Here is a 5,514-nt window from a genome sequence, read left to right as displayed (position 1 = left end):
AGTGCCCAGCAGCTCGGGGGGCTTTGGCCTCTCAGGCTTGGGCAGTGGCCTCTGTGGCAGGAGGTGCTTCCCCTGCTAAAGCTGCTGGAGATGGGTCTGGGGAAGGAACCCAAGGACTCAACAAGGCAGTACTTCACTGGGGATGGAGCATCAGCTTGTTGCTTCCTGAGGGGCTGAACAACCCCAGCAGCCCTTGCAAAAGCTTGAGGCCAGCCTGGGCTCTTGGGAAGCACGGCCCATCCCTGCCTGTGCCCTCTGCCACTCTCTCCTTTCCCTCCTGTGTCCTTGTTGCCTTGTGCTCCCCTGGGCTGTGAGCCACACTCAGCCATCCTGGGGACGACCTGCTGGCCCTGCTCCCTCTGTAGGGCAGGCAGATGGACACCTCCTGAGATGTCCACCACAGTTATTTGGTGCAGACTCCTATCTGCCTCTGGTGCTCCTTTTGTTCAGATTTACCTAGTTTTCATCTTTTGACTCATTAAAGTTCTGCTGCATTTGAGCCCTTGCCTCTGTGTCATCATTTCCCTTGTATATGCCCTCACAAAATGACCAGGGGGTTTACTGGGTATGCTTGTATGGGGACCATTATCACAGGATTGCTTTGGCTGTGCTTAGAAGGTGATTGTCTGCTTTTCAAACTTCTCTACCTATCTAGGGCTGGATAGAATGATTCAACACAATTCAGTGACTAGAGCTAGATCAGAGATGTTGTCACATGAAAAAGGTTTCCTCAACCCTTAGTGTTTAATTTGTCTGTCAGTGCCCCAGGAAAGCCGAGACCCTTGTGCCTGACCATTCTGTCAGCGTCCCCTTAGGGAGACCCTGCACTGAGCTGTCCTGCTGGATCCGAGGGCGGCTTGACTGACTCAGTCAGGGAACACCAACAGACTAAGGGAGACCCCTCAGCAGGTCTTCCCACTTTTTTACCCCTTAGTGGGTCTTCCACAGTATTCGAGTGTGTTCCCCGCTGCCGGAGACTGCAAACACCAGTGAAGTACTAACAGTGACAGTTTACAGAATAATGCTCTTATCAATAAAAAATTGTGACGGGTCAAGGTTTGACCTTGTCAATGATAGAATCTGACTGAAAAAATGTATTCAAAGAAATACACAGCCAAGCTCTAATCCCCAGTAAAACTCTTCAGTGTGCACAGAGTGCATTTCTTATCCAATAATCATCCCAGGTTCAGCCCATTCACTCATCCCACAAGTTACAATGGTGTCTTCCCTAACTTTTCCCCCATCCTCCACTTACTTTTATTTATTTATGTTTAGGTGGAGCTTGAGTGACTCTAGTCATACATACTTTGTCACTGATGAGTGTAAAATTCTCGCTTCGCTTTTAAAGGTACAGTCAAAAAGAACACAGAGCCCATGCCCAGTGAGGGGAGGTCGTACCTCAGGGGCGGGGAAACTGGGGAGGGAGTTGTACATTAATATCACAATTAGACTGTAATGAACCAAGTTCATCTGAGGAAAGTGGTTTTGCCCCAGTTGTTGGCTCAGCAGCAGGACATCTCTCTCCCTGGTTGGCAGGTGCTGAGCAGTTTATGGGCTGCAAAGTACCTTGGAGTTCCCCTCCCTGCAAGGATACCAACAGAGCCTGGCTGCAGTGTCTCCACTCCACTCCACCTTCCATTCCAACCCCTTAGCAGGTGCTATGGTTGCATATTGTGGGTGTGGGGAATCATTGTGGAATAGGTTTCAAGTGCTGCCAACCACATTCCATCTAGGGAGCAACAACTGTATTTTACCCCATAATTTCCATACCATTATAACTTCTGTTAGGACGTGAATATAACTTCTCCATTTCCTCAGATATTACTCCCAGCCATGTTTCCACAGATGGTTTTACATGTCCCACAAAGCATTCTCTACTCCACACTCAGCAAGCCCCATTCCCTCATCCTTCCTCCTCAACCAAGTACTCCAGCCCCCTCAGAAGAGGGACTGGATGGTCCCATCCAGTCCCTCTTCTGCTCAACTTGCTCCACTTGGCCAAAATCTTTCAAGGGATCATAGAATCATTTAGGTTGGAAAGGGCTTTCAGATCATCTAGCCCAACCATGTATCTAACACTGCCATACCCACCACCATCATATCACGAAGTACTACATCTACACATCTTTTAAATACCTCCAGGGATGATGACTCAATTACTTTCCTGGGCAGCCTGTTGCCATGCTTGGCAATCATTTCAGTGAAGAAATGTTTCCTAATATCCAGTGTCAATCTCCTCCTGTGCAACTTGAGGGTATTTTCTCTCATCCTATCACTTGTTACTTGGGAGAAGAGACCGATCCCTATGTTGTCATAATCTCTTTTCAGGGAGTTTTAGAGAGCAATAGGGTCCCCTTTGAGCCTCATTTTCTCCAGGCTAAACAACCCCTGCTCCCTCAGCCACTCCTCACAGGAGTCAGCTTCAGACCCTTGCCCAGCTCTGTTCCCTTCTCTGGACACACTCCAGCGCCTCAGTCTTTCCTGCAGTGAAGGGCCCAGAACTGGACATAGGACTCAAGGTGTGCCTTCACCAGTGCCCAGCACAGAGGGACAATCACTGCCCTGGTCCCACTGGCCACATTATTGCAGTTACAAGCCACGTGCCACTGGCCTTCTTGCCCACCTGGGCTCATGTTCCACTGCTGTCAATCAGCATGCCCAGGTCCTTTCCCCCAGGCAGCTTTCCAGCCATTCTGCCCCAAGACTGTAGTGATGCAGGGGATTGTTGTGACCCAGGGGCTGGACCCAGCATTTCTTCTTGTTGAACCTTATACAACTGGCCTTGATCCATTGATCCAGCCTGGCCAGATCCCTCTGTAGAACCTTTCTGCCCTCTAGAGGATCAACAGGATCCAACTTGGAGTCATCTGCAAACTTACTGAGGGTGCATTTGATCCCCTGGTCCTGGTCATCCATAAAGATAATAATCCAAACTGGACTAAATACTGAGCCCAGGGCAACACCACTAGTGACTGGCCATCAACTGGACTGAACTTCACTCACCACCACTTTCTGAGCCTGGCCATAAAGCCAAATTTTTATCCAGTGAATATAAGCCACATTCAAGTCATGAGCAGTGAGTTTCTCCAAGAAAATTTGGTGGGAAATGGTGTCAAAGACTTTACTAAAGTCCAGGTAAACAACTTCTACAACATTTTCCTCATCCACTTAGTGGGTAATCTTGTCACAGGAGATCAGGTTAGTCAAGTAGGGTCTGCATTTCATAAAGACATTCTGACTGGGCCTGATCACCTGGCTGTCCTGTCCGTGCCGTGTGGTTGTACTCAAGATGATCTGCTCCATAACCTTCCCTGGTGCCAAGGTCAGACTGACAGTGATGCCTTTTCCTGGTCTTAAAATCAAGAGTCAAACACAGTTAGAAGGGAAAAAGGGATTTTACCTTGGTATTTATTTTAAGGATCCTTAGGTGCACATGTCCAGGTCATATGCATCGAAATGCACACTGCAATGCACAGCCCCAAAAGATCGAGTATAACATTACAGGTTTTACTAATTAGCAGATCTATCAAAGATTCCCCAATGAGAGGCTCAAGTGAGCCCCCCTCCCCAAGGAGCCTTCTCCTGGATGGTTCTATCTTGGTTTACAGAATGTGTTCTGGAGAGGACCTTGGGGTCTGGGGCACACTGATCCCTACCTACGAAGTTTCTAAAATGTTTAGTCTCCCAGCTTGACAAACAAGTCCAAGAATGTAGGCAAAAACCACTAAGAATACAGAAGTTGTAAAAAGGTATAACAGGGGTATAAAAAAACAGGCAAAAAATCTTCATGGCATCAACAGGCCTGTAGTTCTCTGGATGATCCTTCCAGCCCTTCTCACAGATGCATCTTTCTCTCATTAGACCCCCAAACTCACTACAGTATTCTAGATGCCATCAGCTGAGTTCTGAGTGGAGTGGGATTATCACGCCACTGATCGCCTGACTATGCTCTGGTAGTCAGCCCTGGTGTTCTCATGTGTGATTTGGGTACCTGCCTCAACTTCTGTGTTCTTAAATGTAGTTTGGATGCATGACTCAATCATGATATTCTCAGAAGTGATTTGGGCCCCTGTCTGGATCCCTGTCCTCTGATAGTACAGGTCAAGCTCCAGTATTGTGTTAAAAGCTGCCACGCAGGGGCCAGCCACTTCAGGACAAGTTTCACTGTTGCCACATCAAAAAATTCTATTCTTTCACCACCCTGACACCATATACCTCAAACACCACATTAAGTTAATAGAGTTAATTAGTATTTTTAAACACCTCACACTAAGATGAAAAAGGGCTTTGTGAGCCTGCCCAGCAAGACAACCTGCATCACACATGGATGAGAAGGGAGAGGTCTGTTTGCTCATCCTCCCCACAAGATAGGTCCCTCAGCACAGTCTCATCTTTCGTGGCCCTCAGGTGCCCACCAAAATGTTCTATCACTCCCCCTCCTCAGAGAGAGTATGGTAGGAGAAGATAAGATTTAAAAACTGTATGTTGAGATAAAGACAGTTTAATGAAGAAAAGCAAGGAAAAACTGCAAAAACACAGGAAAAAAAAAAAAGAGTTTTATTATCACCTTCCATCAACAGGCAATGTGCAGCCACTCCTGGGAAGCAGGGACATGGTACACTTAGCAGTTTCTTCCTGGACAAACAATCTGTTAATGAATGCTCCCTCGCTACCCTCTTCCTCCTTTCTCTCAGGATTTATTGCTGACCATGGTGTCATATGGTATTGAATATTCCTTTGGTCAGTGTGGGTTAGGCAGCCTGGCTGTGTCGTCTCCCAGCCTCTTGATCACATCCACCCTCATGGCCTTTTGCAGAGGAGAGTGAAGAGACAGGATTGATGCTACACAAGCACTGCCCAGAAAAATGCAAAATATTTCTGTGTTATCAGCACCATTCCAGCTCCAACTGCAAAGAACCAGGAGAAGGGTTGATTTGGTGAAACTGAACTCCATCCTGTGTAGACCCTATACAATGCTGTTATCCATCAGCATTGGGTGAATATTCACCCCAAGCAAACCCTTACAAAAACAGCCCTTAGAAACATCTTTTACCCTGAGCATATTGCAAAAGAACCTGCAGAGGAAAGAATGACACAGACACACAGGCTGGGATGCAGCAGATGTTTAATGAGACAAAAGACAGAAATGAGGTTGTTCTGTCTGGAGGTCCCAGTGCAGAGAGCACAAGGGACAGAAGGGAATCGATGCCCCAGGAGGTGTCCCTCTGCCTGATCCAGAGAGGGAGCAGGGCCAGCAGCTCCTCCCCAGGATAGCTGAGTGCAGCTCACAGCCCAGGGGAGCACAAGGCAACAAGGACACAGGAGGGAAAGGAGAGAGTGGCAGAGGGCACAGGCAGGGATGGGCCGTGCTTCCCAAGAGCCCAGGCTGGCCCTGTCCTTTCTGCAAGGCATGGGCTGGGCTGGCTCAGTCCCTCAGGAAGCAACAAGCTGATGCTTCGTCCCCAGGGTGGGTCCACCCTCTGCATCCCTGGCCTCCTTCCCCCGGGCCATCGC

General features: G+C 48.2%; 1 protein-coding gene across 1 annotated transcript in view; it reads right to left on the bottom strand.

The window, feature by feature from the left end:
* The window catches only part of LOC103613760 (feather keratin Cos1-1/Cos1-3/Cos2-1), a 20,439-nt gene that overhangs the window by 14,167 nt on the left and 758 nt on the right, over positions 1 to 5,514 (bottom strand). The window lies entirely within an intron of this gene.

This window comes from Corvus brachyrhynchos, unplaced genomic scaffold (assembly GCF_000691975.1).
Source record: "Corvus brachyrhynchos isolate BGI_N302 unplaced genomic scaffold, ASM69197v1 scaffold1254, whole genome shotgun sequence".
NCBI classification, from domain to species: domain Eukaryota; kingdom Metazoa; phylum Chordata; class Aves; order Passeriformes; family Corvidae; genus Corvus; species Corvus brachyrhynchos.
This window is presented reverse-complemented; position numbering and strand designations above follow the sequence as displayed.